Genomic DNA, 9,336 nt, shown 5'->3' with positions numbered 1-9,336 from the left:
AAAATAAATGCTGCAAAATCAGCCATAAAGTCCTAAGAAAGCATTGTCATCTTATTTTTATTTCCCGAGGGCGTGTCTTACATCAGAATTTCTCAAAATAAGAATTAAATTCATCCCCTCCCCCATTTTAATATAAAGCTCGTACTCAAAGACCTTCTTTTCCAGATGACATTGTGCTGATGGGCACAGCTTTGTCCTGTCAGTGGCAAGGTGGGGAGGAGGAGGAAACGCCTTCGTTCCCTGGTCTGAGTCCTCCCGGGCTGAATTTCGGAAGTATCTTCTGAAAAAACAGTCCTACAGAACATCCTCCCCTCTTTTTACATAGGCCCAGAAGGTGCTGTGACTTCTCCAAGGTCACTCAGCAGCCCAAGTGTAAGCTATGGAAACAGAGGAGGAAAAAGTCTTCTCTACCTAGGAAGGATGTTCGACTTGAGGAAAGGAAAAAACTGAACCCTGGGGCAAAGAAGGTTGGGAAGCGCAGAGAAAAGGAAACAAACAAACAAACAAACAAACAGCAAACAACAAACACGGAGAAGCGCTGGGCCGAGCGGGATTCGGCTCCAGGAAGACCGAAGTCCTAGACCCTGGGGTGGTTCCGAGGCCTGGCAGGCCGCTCCGCCCCAACTAGCTGGTGCGCCCCTAGCCCAGCACTGGGCGGTTCTGCCTGGACCGAGGGTTAGAGTTCTTTCTTGCCTCGTAATTTGGGAGGGGAAGAAAGAAGGCGGGAACTCCAGGCCCGCACCTCCCTTCACCCCACAGCGGCCCATCCACAGCGCTCTGGGGTCGGCAGTCGCCCCCGCCCTTCCACCTTTGCGCAAGCCAGGAGGGCTCGGCCTGTGGGACTCCAGCTCCCCCTGTCTGAAGGGAGGGAAGAAGAGAATTTGAATTAATTAGGGAGAAAACCCATCGGTAGAAGGTGCCTGCTGCAGGGGTGGGGGCAGCGGAGGGCGCGGTGGGGACTCTCCTCCCCGCCCTCCCCCGCGGCGCCCCACTTGCAAGCGCTTAGGAGAGCTCGCGACGCGAAACAAGTCCCGGCCGGGCGACCTGGAAGCCCCAGCCTGGGATCTCTGGGAAACCAAGAGCAAGTTTACTGCGTTCTAGTTAGGCCACAGCCCTGGCGAGTCTTAAAAGGACGGTCGTGAGGACTCTGGAGACCTGGCTGGGTGGCGGACAGACCCAAGTGTCACCAACCCGGTCCTGTTTGCCTGGCCGTCAATGCGCGGCAAGTTCTCTCCGCCATCCCGGCCCTGGCCTCTCCCTCTTCCGCGGATTCGGGCATTTGGAATGCTCCTTCCTGGGATGGATCTGGCAACAGGGGCTGCAGTGCACGCCTTATTGAAGAGGGGAGCTTTGCTTCTTTTCCTCACTCCATCCTTTCCACTCTCTCCTCTCGACAAATGGTAAGCGCGACTCCGTTTTCTCCAGAGGTCGACAACACATTTTGCCCGTTACCCTGTTCTGTAGGGGGCGTGTATGCCTGGTATCGCAGGGAGCTTTGCTGTCAGTGCCGGAGCAACCCCCAAAGCTTGATCTTGTCTTTGCTCTCAAACTCCAACTGGGAGGCAGCGCCTCCTCCGGGAAGCCCTAGGGAACTTCCTAGCTCAGGTTTGTTGAGCCTCGTTGGAGCCCACTGTGCCAACGAATGAAGCGTTGTCACTGATGCCCTGTGAGTTTCTTACTGTCTAACATTGCTGAGCACAAAAGAGACAACTAAAATTATTTGTCTAGCGAATGACAAGAGTGGACCATGGGGATGACGATGAGGAAGGCTGTTAATTGATCAAATCAAGTCTTTCTCAAGAGTTTGGGGACCGTTTTTCTTCCCATTCCTTTTCTTCAGTCCCCTTCTTTATGATAATGCTTTTATAAGCACCATGTTAACATTTTAAATGAAGGAATTTTAAAAACATTTATTAGAGATCTAAGAGGTATAAGACATGTCACGTTCATAGTGTGATTAGATTTTCTGGAATGTTTTCTCTGCCTTCTCCGACCTGGAATACATACCATCAGAAGTCCCACCTTCCTAATGAGGAAACCCCCTCTACGGTACTTCAGTTTTTAGCCAGCTTCTGCTTCAATTATTCCAGTAGAGGAGGAATCAAACCTTGCCAAACGTTAGGGGCATCTTTATTTGTTACACTGTCTTTCTTTTATAGAACCCTTTTGTTTCTTATAGAGGATTGAAGAGTCATTTGCTTAGATTTTAATATTAAAGATGACCTTATAAGATGATCATATTATCATGTGTTGGGTTTCTTTAGAAACAACAAAGAATTCACTGTGGTTTGGCTTTTACATTAAAACTATTGTTTGTGGGAGGAAGTGAGCAAAAGCTAAAGCTTTGAGACAGCATCAGGGTTCTATCTTCAGTATACATGTTTCAGGGCTGTCCAGGGGCCTTGTTCTCAGACCTACTTGGAGAGCCCTAGCTACCACCTCCCCTAGGATTGAATTCAGGCAATACTGGCAGTAAAAGTCTTGTGGGATGGTTGGTTGTTAGAATTTCATGTTCTTTATTTTAACCATAAAAAAGTATTTTTTAATGTTTATTTATTTTTGAGAAAAGGAGAGAGAGTATGGGGGAAGGGGCAGAGATAGAGGGAGAGAGAGAATCCCAAGCAGGATCCAAGCTGTCAGCACACAGATGGACTTGGGGCTCGATCTCACCAAATATGAGATCATGACCTGAGCTGAAGTCCAGTGCTTAACTGAGCCACCCAGGTGCCCCCCTCAAAAGCATTTTTAAAAAGCTAAATCAGGGGCGCCTGGGTGGCTTAGTCGATTAAGCGGCCGACTTTGGCTCAGGTCATGATCTCGCGGTCCGTGGGTTCGAGCCCCGCATCGGGCTCTGTGCTGACAGCTCAGAGCCTGGAGCCTGTTTCAGATTCTGTGTCTCCCTCTGTCTCTGCCCCTCCCCCGTTCATGCTCTGTCTCTCTCTGTCTCAAAAATAAATAAACGTTAAAAAAAATTTTTTTTTAAATTTAAAAAGCTAAATCGTTTAATTTATTTTTCATTACTGTAACCATTGGCATAATAGTCACCTCTTACCTGCAGTCATCCCAACCATATGAAACTAGATGTCTTCTCTGAAAAAATATTCATGTGGATTCTACTGTTTAATATAAACAAAAAAGAAATCACAGATTATTTGGCTATTGCCCTCCAACTAGGATCAAGATAACATGCTTTTTAGCCTTATACACTTAATACAACTTTTTTTTTTTTTACAAATTTATATCTAGTTTATGTGGTCTCTGTTGATTTAGTCTTTTTAGAGCCCAGTTAGCCTCTTCCTCTGCCATTGTTACAGATCATACCAGTAAGCCATCTCTCAAATTCTACCATCTTGCAAATGTAAATGTTGGTTACAAGAGCAAGGTGGTACCAAGATCAGCACAAATTAATCACAACCACTATGAAACATCTTCTTTATTGATGGTACTTCAACAGTATCACCTTTCCACATACATCAGGAATTATGACTTTATGATAAAGTTGCTCTTGTTGCTGGAGGGAATCGAGTGCAAGTATTAATAGATTGGATTTAAAGACAAGACTAATTCTTAGTCCTAGTCTTGACATTGAACTTGGAAGTATTTGGTGGACTCTGTATTTGCCCACGTAAAGATTACTATTGAAAATTTAGCTGAGAGAAAGAGAAGAATTATAGTATTATAACTATCATTTCAGATTTTTAGCCAACAGATCTTTTTGAGTAACTGTTTAAAAATTTAGAGATTTTTTTTAAAACTTAATTTCACTTTTGTCTTAAGATATCTACTTTTCCAAGACATCTGTCATTCAAACCTCCAGCAGTTTGATGACTCCTTTACTCTGATATTGATAGTGTATATTGTAGTTTAGGGTAGGGGACTGAATCACCCCCTCTCTACCACCATCATCCATGAGGCCCCATGAATAAATTGAAGCTCCCCCCTACAGGATACTGTGAGTGAATCCACCCTCCACTTTGGGAGCCATCATTTCATTCTAGTACAGTATATTCAATATACATACTTAATGGGTTACATGTTTTGCTTTTAAATATTCTTACATAATTGAGATGAAGTGTGAGGAAAAACTTCATTAAATTTTGAGAGCTAAAAACTTACTGTGTAAGAGATAGCTATACTGTATTTTCAAAATTGATTCCCTTGCTAAGGAGGGTTTATTATTTGAGGTGCAGAATGATATTCTGGAAGGAGTATGGGCTTTGGATGTGATAGTTCTAGGGTCAGATTCTGGCTCTGCCAATTCCTAAATATAATTTTCATAAGTTATTTAGTCTCTCTGAATCTCAGTTTTCTGATCTATAAAATGGGGATCATACTGTGAAGATTTACTATAACAATGTATTTGGAGTGCTCAAAAATGGTGGTTATTGCTCTTCCCCTAAGTGGCCTGAGATGATCTCTGAAAATGGTTCACTCTTCACTTGACCCAGAAAACCCTATGAAATCATGCAAATCAAGAGGCTCAAGGGGCGCCTGGGTGGATCAGTCAGTTAAGCATCTGACTTTGGCTCAGGTCATGATCTCACAGTTTGTGGGTTTGAGCCCCGCGTCGGGCTCTGTGCTGACAGCTCAGAGCCTGGAGCCTGCTTTGGATTCTATGTCTCTGGCTCCCTTTCTACCCCTCCCCCACCCCTCTCTTTCTCACTCTCAAAAATAAATAAACATTAAAAAAATAATAATAAAAAAAAGAGGCTCAAATCTTCACATTCACTTTTAGGAACACATGTGAAACTGTCCATGCCATCAAGAGTATGCATATCCAAAAAGCCACCAAGAATCTGAAAGATGTCACTTTTCAGAAGCAATGTATGCCATTCTGTGGCTATAATGGTGGAGTTGGGAGGTGTGCCCAGGCCAAACAGTGGGGCTGGACACAGGCTCAGTGGCCCAAAAAGAGTGCTGAATTTTTACTGCACATGCTTAAAAATGCAGAGAGTAATGATGAACTTCAGAGTTTAGATGTAGATTCTCTCGTCATTGAGAACATCCAGGTGAACAAAGCCCTCAAGATGTGGCATAGAACTTCTAGGGCTCATGGTAGGATTAACCCACATGGGAGCTCTCCCTGCCACATTGAGATGATCCTTACTGAAAAAGAGCAGATTGTTCCTAAACCAGAAGAGGAGGTTGCACAGAAGAAAAAGATATCCCAGAAGAAACTGAAGAAACAAAAACTTATGGCCCAAGAGTAAATTCTGTATAAAATAAATGCAAATAAAAGTTAAAAAAAAATGATGGTTATTATTACTTTACAGTTTTGCTGATTTTATGGCGGTCATATTTTCATGAGGCTACCTTTATTTTTTTCTTTGATATCATACACCAATAGTTGTCACATCTCATATTTAAAAATGAAGTTGCTGATACCACCGTCCCTTCCATCTGTTTGAGTGAGGTATCATTTTTGTGTTCTCACAACTTAACAAATGTGAAACAATTTACTCTGTAGTGCCACTTGGTAAATCACTTTTTCACTTTCAGGGTATTTTTCAGTCTTGTGGATGAGAGGTCTTGACAATAGTCATTAAAGATGTGATAGCACTTTCACAAGAACAAGGACATGTGCCTTATGTCTTTGCTGAGCTCTGGTCTAGGTAGACTAATTTTAACATTTTTCTACATCTGCACTAAGATTTCACTGGGAGAAGTCACTGCCTAGATGGGATCTGATCAGGCAAATGCCTAATTTTGAGCTTGTAAAGATCTCCTCAGTTGTACTATCTGGCTAATGGGAGGATGTGATATCGTATAGTTAAAGGAAGATGTGACAGAAATCAGATTGATTAGGGTTTGCTGCCTCATGATTTTGACTAAATCACTTGAAACCTCAAGTCATGATGATTTAGTTGAGACATATGTCTATTTAGCTTATTCAAATTAAAGCAAACATTGCTTAAAAAGTATGAGAAAGGATGAGTGGAAAACCATTTAAATGTGAAGCTGCCATTAATTCTATTCAATGGGCATGGGACACAGGGATATATGTAAGGGTGCCATGAAGTTGCTGTTTCCACAGTTAGTTTCAGTTTCCTTATGTATCTTATAATGTGAGCATCTTGTACAGAAAATGGGATGAGATCTCAGTGTTTAAATATACTGCTCTTATCTTTTTGTACAACATGGCCCCTAAATGCAAGCTAGTTATATGTAGAATTAAACCAAAGACACATCAGACAATGGAGGAGAAAACTATTAGATTAATGGAGAGACTATATGCTTGTCTACTATAAGGGCAACTTTTAAGGGATTTTGTGACTAATTTTTTATTATATTTGATTTTTTTACCTTACATGTTACTTTGTAATCTAACTCCTGCACAAAATGCAATTTCCATTATAATATCTGCCTTACCAGGGTTGTTCTGGGAATCAAATGAGATAATATATGTTAAAGTGCTCTGCAAAATTCACGGTGCTATAAAATATAAAATGTGTCTGTACTCTGGACAAGACTTGGTCAGCCATTTAAGTGTTTTACTCTGTGTTTTCACACAAAAAGTGAATTGTAGCTGTGTACAGAACAACAATCACAATAATAATAATAATAATAATAATAATAAAGATAGAAGCTAAGAAGATTGATTAATCGCCTACTTAGAACAAACCAGGAAATGTGTTTAGTGCTTTAAGTGGATTATCTCAACTAGATACTGCTTTGGGAAAAGTTCTTCTACTTAGTTTTCTATACTCCAGGCTCTTCTAAGGGTACCTCAGTTTCAAATATTATATGCACTTTCTGGGAAGCCTCCACATTACTTGTGTGGGTGTGTAGCCAGTATGTTTTCTTCTTATACAGATGAATTTAATAACTAAGAAGTGCTGGGTGAGAAGATACTTATTTCCTACTATTTCCATGGGGAGGAATTTTCATCGGAGGACACATGAACCTGTACCTCTTATTCATTCCTCTCTGAGGGAGGAAGGAGGACTTACCTGATTAATCGGTATTTTTTAATGCAAATTTCATTTATTTATTTATTTATATATTTATATTTAGGGAGAGCACAAGTAGGGAAGGAGCAGAGAGAGAGAATCCCAGGCAGGCTCTGAAACCACCAGTGTAGAGCCCGATTCACAGCTCAAACTCATGAGCCACGAAATCATGACCTTGAGCTGAAGTTGGACGCTTAACTGACAGAGCCACCCAGGCGCCCCTGTTTTTTTTATTTTTGAGAAGGGGGAGGGGCAAAGAGAGGGAGAGAGAGCAAAGGAGACCGAGACCCCAAAGCAGGCTCTGTGCTGTCAGCACAGAGCCCTATGCGGGGCTCAAACTCACGAACTGTGAGATCATGACCTGAGCCAAAATCAAGAGTCTGATGCTTAACTGAGTGAGTCACTTAGGTGCCCCTGATTAGTCAGTTTAGAAGAAGGAAATGAGCATTTGTGGATCAGCCACTCCTGCACAGTTTGGATTTGCCTGTTCTCAGAAAGGATGCATTATGGTTTTCAGCCTCTGTCATGCCATGACCTTAGCAAAACGTGATCTTACTTGTGGTTGAGATCTACAGCTGTTTTGTGCTCCCAATGACTAGGTAGGTAAATCTAACTAATTCAGCCACTACTAGCCAGTTCACTTGGTTGCACATCACTTAATGTAGATTTTGTTAGAAGTAAAAATAACATTTGTTATCTGTGACTCCTATGTCTACTTCTAAAAGTAGGTGGGAAAGAGAAAAATTATGAAGCAGTTCTGCTTAAAATCCTAACAAAAGACAGTGTAAGGGAGTGGTTAAGAGCACAGGGATGGAGGGGCGCCTGGGTGGCTCATTTGGTTAAGCATCCAACTTCGGCTCAGGTCATGATCTCATAGTTTTGAGTTTGAGCCCCGCGTCGGGCTCTGTGCTGACAGCTCAGAGCCTGGAGCCTGCTTCAGATTCTGTGTCTCCCTTTCTCTGGGCCCCTCCCCTGCTCATGCTCTGTCTCTCTGTCTTAAAAATAAATAAAACATTAAAAAAAATTTAAAAAAAAGAGCACAGGGATGGAAATGAATTTGCCTAATTTCAAATTTGGGCTCCATCACTTTTCAGCTGTGTTATTTTATGCAAGTTATTTAAACTCTCTGTGCCTTAGTTATCTCATCTGTAAAATAGGAATAATAATAGAACCTACTCTCATAGTGAGAGGATTAAATGAATTAATACATGTAAAATGCTTAGAATAGTCCTGAGTGTATCAGCATTCAATAGATGTTAGCTTTTCTTACTATTAAATTAACATTGATAGCCCAAGGATACAATCTAAATATTTGCACATAATTTGCATTCAGCTTCTAACTTCCCTCCTTAAAAAATGTTGATTCATGGGGCACCTGGGTTAAGCACTGGACTCTGGATTTCTGCTCAGGTCATGATCTCATGGTTTGTGAGTTTGAGCCCCATGTCTGACTCTGCACTGATAGCGAGGATCCTGCTTGGGGTTCTCTCTCTCTCTGGCCCTTACCTGCTCATGCTCACATTCTCCCACTCTTTCAAAATAAATAAATAAACTTAAAAAAAAAAAGTTGATTCCTTGATTATCAGCACTGGGGCCTTCTACTGATTCATTCTCCGTGTTCAGTATGGTATATTTAGTCCTTTTCTTCTCCTTTTCTTTACTTGCCACAATCCATAGAAATGGGACTCACAGTGACATACCTTTTAAATTTCTGTGAGGTCTTCAGACTAATCCACTGTGCTTGCTCTTATTTCAGAGCCCCGTAGCACTTTGCCTATCCTATACAATTTAGCTATTAAATGTGTGTTATCATATGGGATGCAAAATAGGACAGATTTTTTTTTCTTTTAAAGAAAACTACCTCAGTGTCTCTTCTTAAGGTGCAAATATGTTGCAGTAATATTTGGGGAAGTATGTTCAACATTTTATCATGGAGAATTTCAAACATACAGAAAAGCTGAAAGAATTTTTTTTAAGATTTTCTAATTTTTTTTTGTAATCTCTATATCCAACATGGGGCTTGAACACACAACCCTGAGGTCACATGCTCCACCAGTTGAGCCAGCCAAGTGCCCTACAAAGTTAAAAGAATTTTGCAACAAGCACCACTATTCTACTATTCTACCATTAACATTTTAATGCACTTGTTCTATCACAGAGTTTCCAGCATTCATCCTTTGATCTATTCATCATCCCATTTTAGTTTTTTGGTGCCTTTCAAAGTAGAATGTTGCAGCACTATTTTAAAATGCTAACCTTTGGGAGGGAGGGGAGAGTGGGTGATGGGCATTTGAGGAGGGCACCTGTTGGGATGAGCACTGGGTGTTGTATGGAAAGCAATTTGACAATAAATTTCATATTAAAAAAATAAAATAAAAAGTAAAAT

General features: G+C 41.4%; 1 pseudogene; it reads left to right on the top strand.

Moving 5' to 3' along the window:
- The first annotated feature begins 4,423 nt into the window (after positions 1-4,423).
- Positions 4,424-5,244, top strand: LOC131493470 (large ribosomal subunit protein uL22-like; annotated as a pseudogene).
- The last annotated feature ends 4,092 nt before the right edge of the window (positions 5,245-9,336 follow it).

Source organism: Neofelis nebulosa, chromosome 2 (genome assembly GCF_028018385.1).
Source record: "Neofelis nebulosa isolate mNeoNeb1 chromosome 2, mNeoNeb1.pri, whole genome shotgun sequence".
Lineage (NCBI taxonomy): Eukaryota > Metazoa > Chordata > Mammalia > Carnivora > Felidae > Neofelis > Neofelis nebulosa.
Note: the sequence above shows the minus strand (reverse complement) of the source record. Positions and strands in the feature narration are given on the sequence as shown.